Consider the following 14,135-nt stretch of genomic DNA (forward strand, 5'->3'; position numbering starts at 1 on the left):
GACTTCCTTAGAGCCTGTTTTCATCTCCAAGCCTTCAGTGGGACTGATGATTTGCAAGCATCTGCTGTGTGCAACAGTGCCTGGAACTGGCTTTCAGATCCACATTGTGCATCACAGGCAGAGAAGCAGAGAGAAGAGAAGCAAGACAGGCAATCAGACAAATGCACAGTCAGACAGACAGGTACAAAGACACTAGACACTTCCCCTCTACCTCTCCCACTTATTATAGCAAAAATGTGTTAATATTTCACCTTCAATGTTACATCTGACAAACAGCAATTGATCTAACCTGATCTAACAAATATCTAACTGCATACATTTTTGGTATAAAAATTGATTATGGTGGGCACTGGGCTAACCCGACTGCAGTCTCCTCTATCCCCATTACAATCTTCCCAATGCAGAGCATGCAAAGCATAAAATAAAACTGATCCTGGGGGGCGGGGCCTAACCGTCATGGAGGAAAGACACGTTTCACTCAAGCTCATCCACAAACCTGGCATATATTGCCCCAAACGGTCTGATCCAAGCGACAACTTGAGCCCACTCACCAGCCAGACACTGCTGGAGCCGGAGAAGGGGTCGGAGACCCGTTAGGAGCCGAACTGCCAGCTTAGGACAGGATGCGGCCTTGGGTGCAATGGGCTGGGAGGGCGGCTGACCCCCCGCTATGGGGCTACCCAGTAACCGCTCCTGAGAAGCAGATGATAAAAATGTGGAAGCCTTCACAATCACTATACATTTGATATCAATATAAAAGTACACATGCATCCTCTATTGTCTCCCCACCTTTTGTGCCGTATACTGAAAACATTTGTTTTTATTTATATCTTTATTTCCAACCTAGCATTGTCTCTCTTCAGTCCTCATCCTTTGGATGTATCTCTTTTACTCTCTCTCAACAGGGTAAAATCAATAAACAAGGAAATTACAAAATGTAGGCCAAAACAGGTCAAAATGAATAAAATCGTATTGTTATTATTTTCCACAATTTTTTCCATATGGGTGCAATGTGCCCTCCTTTTAATCCTGCAGGTGAAAACTTTTCCTTTATGCAGACATTGTTAATGATTTTAGCCAGAAAGCCGGAGCTTCCACAATGAGAATGGCGTGGCAATAGAAATAAGGTACGTAAAATACTTTCTTTTTTATTTAGGTAAAAAAAGACATCGATTGTGTGGTATTTACACCCAACCCAGTCAAATGGTGGAGCGCTATAAAATGTGACACTTACCGCAGAAATAAGGGTACCATAAAGTGAACTTAAGAAATAAATAAATACACATAGTGTAATATGACCAATTTTAACCGTGGGTATAGCTTTAATAGGATACACTCAAATTTGTGAAAGTGTGCTTAGGTGACTATCCGTTTTCCTCTGTGTCTTGCTGAACTTGTAGAGAAGAAATACGGAAAAAATTCCTAGTGAAAATTGCCAATTTAATAAAGTGCAGTGTATAAGAAACTGCAATCACCCCCGCTAGTCCAGAGGGTAGGTGATGGCAGGGTGCTAACACCATTCAGGCTGTAAGTCTACCAATGCTGGGCCGGGAGGTTGGCCGTCTCTCCTTTCCTCAGCGTCTGGCAGGCCCCTTAAGCAGCTGCTGAAAGCTTCGGCTGGGTAGCATTAAGAGGCCCGCGGGAAGCGTTCCCAGGTCGGCCAGTCGATGCACAAATCAAATAGCAGCCTGCCAGCTTTGGGATAGTAGCCAAAATAGCAGGTTTTGCAAGTTCGTGCAGCTTGTTTAGGAACATTCTGGATGTGCGACCAAATGCCGTGACAGTCAGGCCCGGCCCCCCAATTTTTACGTATTGACTTTTCAAATGGATCCCTGATTATTTTAAATAATTCTAGTTTATGCAAAGTAATTCTTGTTATGAGTTTGATTTTATCTAACTATTGCATTTTAATATAAATGTGCAATTTTCAAATGCAATTTATGGAAGTATGTTTACTGGTTTATCTGTTTTTTTAACATACATATGCCCAATATTATGGGGGAAGGGGTCGAGAAAGGTGGTGTCACAGAGATATATTTGGGACATATTTAATTAAAGGACCACTATAGGGTCAGGAACACAAACATGTATTTCTGACCCTATAGTGTTAAAACCACCATCTGGCCTCCCCTTGCCCCCCTAAATATAGTAAAAACCATACATTTATTCCAGTCTGCTGCTGCTGGCTCTGCCCCTGATCTGCCTGCTGGGTTGACATCATCAGAAGTGATTCTGTCAGCCAATCACAATGCTTTCCTATTGGATTGGTTACGGCTGTCAAGGAGGCAGATCAGGTGCAGAGCCAGCACAAGTCAAACATAGCCCTGGCCACTCAGCATCTCTTTATATAGATGCATTGAATCAATGTATCTCTATGAGGAAAGTTCAGTGTCTCCATGCAGAGACACAGTGTGCAGCACTGCCCCAGGAAGCACCTATAGCAGCCATCTGAGCAGTGACCAGTGGAGGTATCCCTAGGCTGATATGTAAACACTGCCTTTACTCTGGAAAAACAGTTTTTACTTTAAAAAGCCTGAAGGGACTGATTCTACGCACCACAATAAATACAATAAGCTATAGTTATTCTGGTGACTATAGTGTCCCTTTAATGCATTAGGGTCGTTTCTAGAAAATTGGACATAGAGTAAAGTGTATCCTCTTCATCAATCTCTGCACGTGTGCAGGAGCAGAATGAAGCCATGATGCACGTTCTTGGTAGTCATCAATCTTGCCCATGCTGTGTTCTTGGAGGGCAGTAACTCATGATATGGAACATTTGGAAAGTCTGATACTATAATGCTTGTGTTTATAGTTAAATTAATACATTTAAAAGTGTAGCTAAATGTAGACAATCACGAAAACCTTAGTTTTAAGTAGATGCACTCAAACATTTGATTGGAATTGAAAAGATAGATTCTTAATAAAAAATGCCCTTTTTCGTTTTCTTGTTTTATTATTGTAAGAAATGTTGGGATTTTACAAAGTATCATTAGGACTTAGTTTGTTTCTTATAAGGAAATATGCCACTCTTAAATAGTATTGCATTCATTAAAATTGCTAGACATCAAAACTTGTATATATTGCATTCACATATTCATAATTCCCATTCCCTTCATTTTAGCTGTATTATGCTTTTTGGAGTTTTTTGTTTTATTTTTATATTTGTAGATATTGGTGTATATTTATTGTTTTAAGAAGATTTATAGGAGTTTTTTTGTATCTACATTGAAAAAAAGAAAGTGGCAATTTTTAATACTTTTTACTCTTTTAGTTTTGCTTTCATGGGTGTTGCTATTGGTAGGGCACTTTTGTGTGGATTGCTCTTTATAAAATCTGGTATGCCAAAAGAACCATGTAATATGCAGTTAAAACATAAGTAACTATAAATAGTCAAACCCTAGTTTTAAGCAGATACACCTAAACATTTGGTTGGAATTCAAAATATATGCAGACACTGAACTTTCGTCATAGAGATGATTCAATTAATCTCTATTAGGAGATGCTGATTGGCCAGGGCTGTGTTTGACTTGTGCTGGCTCTGCCCCTGATCTGCCTCCTTGACAGTCTCAACCAATCCTATAGGGAAGCAATGCCGCCCTAGGTAAAAGAAAAATGTGCCTCCCCTCCCCCCATGTGACATCACAATGCCTCACCCATATGATCAGCCATATGAACTAACGCCAAGTGCTGCACACAGCGTGTGTTTACATTAAAAAGCCTGCAGGGACAGGCTATAGACACCAGAACCACTACATTAAGCTGCAGTGGTTCTGGGGACTATAGTGTCCCTTTAATGTGAGGTAAATTAGAGATTAGTGTCACTAATAATATACTAGATTGCCTACTTACAAACAGATGAGGATGATGATTAACTCTGGCTGCAGCCTGACTCAACTGGTCTGCTGTAGAACAGGCTCTCTGGCGGCTGTTTGTAACTGTGGTCACAAAAGTAAATGTTCTGGGGGAATGTGAAGCAGCTTCATTTTTTGGGGCCCCTTGCACAGCTCAAGGTCTGGGCCCCAGGGCCTGACGATGAGTATGCCCATAAGGCCCACCCATAAGTTCACCTACATGTTCCACCCATGAGTTCGCTCACAGGGAGTGGAGTGTGTAGGGGATGTGTTACGCTTTACTATAGAGAATCTAAATTGTGTGCTTATGGAATGTAGTGTCTAGAGATACAGGTGATGCAGTGTGTGTGTGTAGTGGATGCAGTGTGTTTTTGTGTAAGGGATAGAAAGCAGTGTGTGTTTGTGTGTAAGGGATGTATTTTGTGTTTCTGGTTGTGTTTAAGGAATGCATTGTGTGTTTCGGTGTATGTGTGCAAGGGATGCATTGTCTGTGTGTGTAATGGATGTTTTGTATGTTTCTCTGTGTGTAAGGGAAGCATGGTGTGTTTAGGGATGATTTGTGTTTCTGTGTATGTATAGGGAAACGTGTGTGTAGTGTGAAAGAGAGAGTTTGTGGGGTAGGATAGGGGCTGAGTCCTACCAGCCCCTTTGTGCTTCTCTTTCCCCCCTTCCTCAGCCTCTTTCCCCTCTTGTCCCTTACAGCTCTCCCCTCCTGTCCCTTAGTGCTCTCCCCTGTCCCTTAGTGCTCTCCCGTCCCTAAAAGCTCTCCCCTCCTGTCTCCTAGTGCTCTCTCCTACTCTAAGCCCCGTCCTTTGGTGCTACCCCCATCCCTTAGTGCTCTCTCCTACCCCCCCCCCCCCCATAGAGCTCTCCCCTGTCCCTTAGTGGTCTCTCCTCCTCTGTCTCTTAGTGGTCTCTCCATTACCCCACCTCATTAGAGGTCTCCCCTCACTCCCCTCTCCCTTAGTGGTCTCTCCTCACCCCTCCCCCTCTCTCCCTTAGTGGTCTCTCCTCAATCCCCCCCCTCCCTCCCACAGAGGTCTTTCCTCCATCCCCCCTCCCCCGCTCCTCCTCCCATGGTGGTCTCTCCCCCACACCCCCAACCTCCCTCCCTCAGTTGTCTGTCCCCCCGTTCTTCTCACTCCCCTCTCCTACCCTGTGTAGCATGGCCGAGGTCCAGTTCCTGTTTTATTCCAATGGAAATACTGACAAAACCCGAACTGATGGTGGTTCATGAGGACTGGGTTGGGGAACACTGAATTGTATCGTGGCCGAGCAGATTGTTGTACCTGGTACTAAGTGCTCTCTCAGTGAGGCCACACTATATGCAGTGACTGGCAGGAGGAGAGGTGCTGTGCTGTGCAGTGCGATCCCCTACTGGTGGTCACCCAGTGACCGAGTGCTCCGGGCTGGTGCGGCCGTGCACCAGCCTTGAAGGTCTTGTCAGCCACTCCAGCGCATCAGGAAGGGTCACAGGGCAGCCAGGCCCCCGTGGTAGTTATGTCACTGCTCAGAGGATACTGACACACACACACACAGAGGAAACTGGCACCAACACATTTACACACATAGGAAACTGACACACAAACATATAGATTTGGGGCAAAATATACAAGACTAAATCAGAAAAAAGAACCTCATTTTTTATGTATTTTAAAATAAAACAAATCCTTAATTTCTTGCATGCTTGGTATTCCTGTGCAGTTAATTGTATAAGACCTACATTGTATCACCACTGCTCAAGCTTCCATATTATCCCTCCATTAGGGTCAAACTTCAACAACAGGATATGTCACCAAGTACCAGTGTGTCACGGGTTTGGGTGAATGGGCTCAGGATGCAGAGATGGAGGAGAGCACAGTCACCAAATTAACAGGTTTCATATGCAGAAAATAAAGGAACAGTTAAGTAATTATTTCAATGTGCAAATAAATGTCTTTAAAGAAAATAGAGTCCTTTACCAGAGTTACTTCACTAGGTAAGGCAGTCCAAAGGAAATCAGTGTAGCAAGGGTTAATCCAATGCAGGTTCAAATATGCAAATGTATTTTAAAGCGGAATAAGCAGGAAACAGGAACATAGTATACACAGCAAGGGTTTTCCAGGGTTATATTTTATATATATTAATATATATATATATATAATTATAAATATAATGGATTGTGTATGTGTATATAAAAGTACTTAGATCAAATATATATGGGGGGGGGGGGAGGGGGGCAACCATGGCAACCATGAGGAAGAGGCAAGGAGAATAGCAACATCCAAGTACCTCCAAAGTGTTAGACAGGTCCTGAAGTCCCAGCTCAATGTCAAGAACAAGATCCAAGCCATCAACACATATGCCCTACCGGTCATCAGGTACCCAGCTGTAATAAGAACTGGTCACCATGGATGTATAGACCAGGAAACTACTCACTATGAATGGAGGATTCCAGCCGAATTCCAGCACCCAGAGACTGTACACCTGCCAGAAGGAAGGAGGTCGGTGCCTGATGAGTGTCAAGGCCACAGTCCTGGATGAAACACAGAGAATCCACAAGTACATCACGAAGATGGCTCCCAAAGATGAACTGGTAAGGGAATGCCTAAAACTTCCACAGATCGAGGATGCAGAAAAAGAGAAGGTACCTTGGCAAGACAAACCTCTCCATGGGGTGTACCATGGGCAGATAGTGGATATGGCTCACATGACAAAATCCTACCATTGGTTGGAAAAGGCAGGACTGAAAGACAGCACTGAGGCACTAATCCTAGCAGCACAGGAGCAGGCACTCATCACCAGATCAATAGAAGCTGGAGTCTACCACACCAGGCAAGACCCAAAGTGCAGACTGTGCAAAGAGGCCTCTGAGACCATCCAGCACCTAGTAGCCGGATGCAAGATGTTAGCAGGAACAGCATACACAGAGAGACACAACCAGGTTTTGAGCTCAGGCAGGCCCCCTGCAGAAACTGCACAATCCGGCTATTTCAGCTATGTGATCACGAGGACCCCATGATCACATGGCCCGGGAGGGCTGGATCAGCTGCAGGGGAACTGCCTGGGATGCCAGGCAAGTCCCCACATCGGAATCGCTGGCGGGGGAACGCCAGCAATCAGGTAAGTACATAGTTTGCTGCGGACATACCAGGTACGTCCGAGGTCGTTAAATACGTTTTTTTTCCCTCGGTCGGGAAGGGGTTAAAGGGACACTATAGTCATCAGAAAAACAACAGTTTATTGGATTTGTTCTGGTGAGTAGAATCATTCCCTTCAGGATTTTTGCTGTAAACACTGTATTTTCAGAGAAAATGCAGTGTTTACATTACAGTCTAGTGATAACTCCACTGGCCACTCCTTAGATGAAGTTGTTATGGTGCCAGGAGGCCCCTGTAGCCCCTGGAGGCACTCTTCCTTAAAGAGGTTAAACTCCCCAAGTGGCATCCTGCTTCTGCCAATGGGCAGGGGCGCCTCTGATTGGGTGAGAGAGGTTAGCTGACGCTCTCAGCCATTCAGTGACTCCCCATTCACTAAACTGGCTTGAGAAAGGTATGTTTCTTTCCAAGCCAGTTTAGTGAATGAGGAGTCACTGATTGGCTGATAGCATCAGCTGACCACAGTGCCCATGCCTGACGGCGCAACATGCATCCTGTAAGTGAAAATTCAGAAGCCAGATGCCACCTGTCAACCTCTATCTTTAAATAATTATGTTTGCCTTTCTCAATGCACCTGTCATTCTCCACTGTCTGCAGCCGAGTTGCCATAGCTCCCATGTATTCTTGGACAAGTGCAATATTAGCAGCAAAGAGAGCTTTAAGTTATTTGAGGAGGTTCTGGATATTAGCTTTACTTGCTGGTAAGTGTTCTGGACCTGAGATGTGAGTTGCCTGCTTATTTGTTTGCCAGATAGACAGTGGTGTACGTACCAAAAGAGGTCGCAGGGGTTGCAACTGCGATGGGGCCGTCACACAAGGGGGCCCTTCCCTGGGGTGAATGAGGCACATGAAGGGACTGCTGGGAAAGGAGGAATTAGATACATGGTTTTGCCCCAGGGCAATTTTCCCATCGAGGCCCAGTGGCTTCTAGTTACACCTCTGCAGATAGGAGCTATGGAGTCATCTTGATTGCTCTCTTCAGAGGTTTAGTCGGAGAAATCCGGCGTGGGTGCCATCTTGACAGGCCACAGCTGAGGAGTACTCAAAGCAGAGGGCCAATATCTTTAGAAGAGCTAGCTGTCTCACTCTGGCGAGGTTTGGTTTTTCTTCCCACAGTGTCCAGAAGGCTTTAGTAGGGGTATATCCTTTTTTTGGTGAAATATACTAAAATATTGCTTGTATCTCTCAGGACCTCTAAGCATGTGCGTCTGCTCTGCTCTGTTGCTAGCTACGCCCCTAATTAGGATATTAGAACCAAATTAGGGAACTATCTACTAAACAGCTGAAAAGGCAACATTAAGAAAAAAAAACACTTAATTATTCTGATCTTTCATGCAGTTGTTTAGTGTATATAGCTCCCTATCTTGGTACCCTAATGTGGGATTACTATTTTTAATGGCACCGAATTAGGAAACGTCTGTTCACAGCAGCCTTTTTTAACTTTGCTGTTTCAGTTGCTTAATAGATATGTCCCTAATTTGGTACCTTTGTCGATGGCAATCCCATGTAATGATACCAAATTAGGGCACTATCTATGAAACAGGTGAAAGGTCAAAATTAAAACAAACAAACAAACATAAAACCTTATCATAATATTGCTGTTTTTGTTGCCTAATAGGTAAGTCCCTAATTTGCTATCTGTATGAAGACCGCGTGAGTAATGTAGTTTGAATTTGTTCCGAATTAGTTTGTTTTCGGTTTGTAAGGAATTTGACAAGTCGAATGCTTCCGTATTGCCAGTTAGTGTGAATTAAAATTCAGAACCAAATGAAATGCACATGTCTACTGTATAACATGACAACGGCTAATCTATTTTGAGTTAAACATTTATTTAAAAAATATTGTGGGAATAATGACTGGAACAAGCAGGAAACTTACTACAGTATGACTGCGTTGCAGGCCAGACAGTAAAACATGCAGAACCGGACAAGCTGGATGTGAGTGTATGAGCTTGCATGCTGTTTTCTGTGGCCATATTTGTAGAACTTATAGGAATAACTAAAAATAAAATTGCATTTTATCCATATGTGTGTTAGCCATATATCTAGCTCAATCTTTAAAAGGCATGTTATTAGACATGTACATTTGGTTTCAACAGATTGCGATTCAACCCCATTTTTTGACGATCGGCAAATTGTCAAAATCCCGCAACTAAGAATCGCCATATGGATGAAGCACGAAATAAATGGACAAAGGATGAACAGTTTTGTTTGTTTCCTGAATTCTGTCCGTGGACCAAAAACACATATGATTGATGGGTAGAAGAAGATTGATGACTAGGGGACAGACACTAAATTTTAATTTTATTCACAACTAAGAATTAACCAATAAAGGAAAAATGAGGAGCAGTAAAAATATCTATATTTACATTTTGTATCTTTAATAAAAATGTAATTCATAAATATAGATTTATTTATTTTTTACTGCACCTCCTTTTTGCCCATATATGAGCTTCTTCTTCTTACTTGATTTATGAACCAAATGGCAGGAAGATGCACCTATCAGTGTATTGCAAAACATATGCATAATATTTGTCTTATATATATATACCGTAATTATTCGAGTATGACGAGCATTTTTTTTTTACCGATTTTTAATTTAAAATTAGGGGTGCGCGTTATACTCGAATGAATATACCTCCCAGGACCGCCGGGCTCATTACAAGCCCGGCGGTCCTGGGGGGGCGGGCAGCAAGCGTTTACTCACCTCCGTGCAGCTCCTCCAGCTTCCCAGTGTAAATCTCGCGAGACCCGCGGCCAGCTCTGACGCTCTGACGTCGTCAGAGCTGGCCGCGGGTCTCGCGAGATTTACACTGGGAAGCTGGAGGAGCTGCACGGAGGTGAGTAAACGCTTGCTGCCCGCCACCCCAGGACCGCCGGGCTTGTAATGAGCCCGGCGGTCGGTATTATCGAGCACCCACTCGAATATTTATTCGAGTATAACAAGAACCCTAATTTTAGATTAAAAATCTGTATAAAATTTTATACCGATTTTTAATCGAAAATTAGGGGTGCGCGTTATACTCGAATAAATACGGTATATATATACATTTTGCAGTACATGGATTGGCCAGTTTTTTTTTTATGCACTTTATGGTTTGTCAGATTCATTTTATCTGAAACGATTGTATGGACAAAATTAGTGTGAACTGAAATGCTACATGGACGAATCTTGAATCAACTGAGACAAAACTTTTGCATCCAAATCAAATTTTTGTCACCATGCACAAGTATAGATATTACTTTTTAGAAAATGTTATGTTGTAATTTTTCTTATAAACACTGCACTATAGACAGTGGTGTATTTTGGATTTGTGCTACCCTAGGCATGACTAAATTCGGGAACCCCCAAATCTAAATTTGCCTCACCAATCCATGTCAAGGCCACATTTTTGACCAGGCCCGGACTGGCCATCGGGCACACCGGGCAAATGGCCAGGCCGGCAGGGGAGTTCACAGGATCTCCCCTGCTGGTCTACGCAGGGCCGTCACTATCCGAGCGCCGGCCCTGCTGTTTTCAATGACGGGCCGGTGAGGAGATCAAAGATCTTCTCACCGGCCCACTTGAATAGACACTCGGCTGGGGAGGGAGAGGAGGACCCGGCGGACCTCTATCTTGCAGCTCTGCCGGGTTACTCTCGCGAGATCCGGAGCGATGACATTTACACACAGCATTCTCACACACATCACACTTAGCACTCTCACATACATCACCCACAGCACTCTCACACATCACCCACTGCACTCTCACTCACACCCCTCCCACACACCCCCTCCCACTGGGTCCTTCAAACACACACTAGACTAGACTAAAACCGACCTTATTACACAATACCACACCACAATCAGCTCACTCTACACACACGCAATCCCACAAGCAGGCTCCAAACACATGCAAAATACTCTTTCCTGGCCCTTTTGTCTCCTGGTATCCATTTATAGAGACACCAGAGACAAGTTGCAAGGAAACACAGTGCACGCATGTTATTAAATTTGCTTGCGCTGTGCAGAACAAATACAGGGCTTTTTTCTCATGCTAGAGCTCTTCAGCAGAGCTCTGTGCATGGCCTGCCCTGGAAGAGCATTGAACCAACATGCTCACTTTGAGACGGGGTGTATTTGTCATTAGTGATGACAAAACACACCCTTTCTGCCCCGCCCCCTTCTTAGTGGGCCGCTGTGATAAAAAAATGCCAGGGACGAATTTTTTCCCAGTCCGGCCCTGTTTTTGACTGACGGACACACACACTCACAATGACAGACACACACACACTCACTGACAGACATAAACACACTCACTGACAGACATACACGAACACATGTTCTCATACACTCACCAATTATTAATGTATTTTTTTTCATTTAAAAGTACATAGGTCCCTCACCGTCTGGATAGAATATTACTAGTTTAAAACCTATAGGGGCCCCAAGGTGGCAGCCAACCCTTTGGCCCCCTCCAGGACACGAGGCAAACAAGGCATTTGCCTGGGCTCTTGGGGCAGCATTTTTTGCCGCCCCCCCTGAAAGTGCTGCCCTAGGCAAATGCCTTGTTTGCATTGTGATAAATACAGCCCTGACTATAGATAGGCTTTGTGTGCTGCTCTGTCATAATATGGAGGGAAATTAAATATGGCTTACATACGTCCTTTCTTCAAGGGGGACTTTAACTTCTCAGAATTTTTTATAAATATATTTATCACTATATTAAACAAATTGTAAAGTTTTAAAAATAAAACCTAATGTGAAAATCTATACTATTTTATCCTCCATTCTAACTCCCTGTTGTAAGGCCACTTACTAACTCTGATGCTGTAACCTCAATTTCACCATAGTTTCAACCATATTCTAGGTGCAGCATCATTGTCACTTGGTAAGCCTCTTATCATTCCAGCCTTCGTCAGTACTAAAATAATGCTAGCTGTGACCTTCACTTTTTTATGTACTCTAGTTAGTGTGTCACTTTTGCAATAGTGGTGCAATTGAAGAAACAAGGGCCGGGTCCTACATAAAATCATGTCACCATAGGACCAATGCCCCTGGTTTATAATCCCTTAGGAAGCCATTTTGTATTTTTTTTATTTTTTATTATGGTCCTGATCTAACTTGTCCCCGATACCTATTTGCATATTTTGGTTTCCCTGTCCCGGCTTGTTCCTGACTTTCGAGTTTAGTCCGACTCTGGCTTAGTATTTTTGTTATTCTTACCACTGTTATATACTAAATCTATCTAAGCGTTAAGCTTGGCCACTCTAAGCTTGGGTAATAAGCCTCCTTTTCCTTTGTTAGGTTGCCCACATATCTTGCTGAAGATTACATCCGAATCCTGACACCTGTCAATCATTGTTACAAATTCTATCCTTTGCACTTTGCAGTCAGCATAGAGGGCATTCATAAAGAGGGAAAATTACACAATGTTTTTGTAACGTTCACATTTGCAATGTTTGTCCTGCCTTTGCCTTGTCTGTACTAGATTATGATGTAATTTGCTAAAGCCTCACTTACGTTTCTTCCCTCGCTGTGCTGGCCTTGCCATGTAACTCTGGTTCCATTGCTGAAATCATCAAGATTGACAATCTCATCCAATTCAATGCTTTCCCATTGGGGACTGCATCTTGGGTCTGGAAAAGGGGGTCCATTGGGGACATGCCTATACTATTATCTTCACTTTTCTTGTATTAGCTATGCTTATCCACTTTATAAACAAATAAAAGACATTTTTTATGTGCAAATTTATTCTGGTGTGGTTGTTTGGTAATATTTTAATCTACTAGGTGTATGGATCTGGTGGGGGATCAGATGTTTTGAGCACCTGATAACTCTTTACTATATTAACCCATACGTACAGTTTGAGCGCTCACTATAACTTTCTATGCATTTATTTCGTTTAGAGCCTCATCTCCCCCCATTCACCATAAAATTAGGAAAACAAATGTTTTACTCCCCTTTTTATAGCAGGGAGACTCCCCTTTCCACTTCCTTCGACATTGAGGAGGCATGGCCTCCTCTGGTGATAGTCCAATCCAATGCTCTTCACAGAGAAACATTGGGGACCTGATGGACATGCGCAGCGAACGCCACACATACATCCAAGCTTCTCCATAGCAAACATTGAATTCAGTGCTTTCCTATGAGCTTTCGCATCAGGTGATTGAGTTTTACTTGATCAGTGCAGCTGAAGCACCTCTTCTGGCTCTCAGTATGACAGAAACTGGGGGTGTAAACATTGCAATTAAAAAAAAAAAAAAAAGCTGCACTCTTTTACCATTGTAGGGTTAAAATGACAGGGCTATGGTACTCAGACCATTTCATTGAGATTTAGTGGTCCTTTAAGTGTATAGCACCAATAACAGTAATATACGCATGCTCCAAGAAAGTGACTATGCAGGGATTTTGCCATTCATTCTTATTGCATATGCAAGAGATCCAGATAGCATGATAAATAACGACACTTGCTCCCTTCAAAACCTACCACCTTATAATAAATACATTTCCACTCATAATTTGAGAGATGAATTATTGCAGTTTAATATCTGTTCTGCAGCTAGCATGTGTATACAACAGGATACATCAATGTTTTCATTCCTTTGTCTATATATCAATGAAACTGAAAAGATTCAGCAGAAGGCCAAATCCTCAGTTTATCTTTGGTTATTAAATAGAAATTTTAGTATAGACTGCAATGGTGAAATCCTTATTCACTTATTAGAGAGAAAGTCATACCTATTATCTCTGGAAACAATACCCAGCAGTGAAACCTTGAAATGTATTAATTTATTGAGGGGGTGTAAGAGATGCAAAATTAACAATTTGGTTTACGTGAACTAAATAAATAGATAAATATAAGATGTAATTAGCAGGGTGTTATTCAGTGAGTGGCAGTGTTGTATAGCTCTCACACAGTGCAGTAGTGGGATTATGGTGACTGCATGCCAGGGCTGTAGTGTAATCAGAGCTGGGAGTGCAGCACAGGGAAGGAGCCGGTGTTCGCCGCTGGCTGGGGATGAACTTCCTCTCTGGATCCCGGAACTCTGATTCTAGAGTGTGGAAGAAACAACAACACAGAGCGCCAGCCGCCAGGAGCATGCTTACTCAGAGCTAGACCGGGGCGAGCAGGTGAGACACATACTGAGTGGGCTCTGAGTGACTGA

At 43.1% G+C, this 14,135-nt stretch overlaps 1 protein-coding gene across 2 annotated transcripts in view; it reads left to right on the plus strand.

Annotated features, from left to right (window-relative positions):
• Positions 1-13,905: 13,905 nt before the first annotated feature.
• Positions 13,906-14,135, plus strand: part of TBC1D8 (TBC1 domain family member 8) — an 82,223-nt gene continuing 81,993 nt past the window's right edge. For both annotated transcript variants that reach the window (XM_063458391.1, XM_063458400.1), the window contains exon 1: positions 13,906-14,100. The gene's annotated coding sequence lies outside the window, so the exon portion shown is untranslated. The remainder of the gene's footprint in view (positions 14,101-14,135) is intronic.

Source organism: Pelobates fuscus, chromosome 1 (genome assembly GCF_036172605.1).
Source record: "Pelobates fuscus isolate aPelFus1 chromosome 1, aPelFus1.pri, whole genome shotgun sequence".
Taxonomy (NCBI): domain Eukaryota; kingdom Metazoa; phylum Chordata; class Amphibia; order Anura; family Pelobatidae; genus Pelobates; species Pelobates fuscus.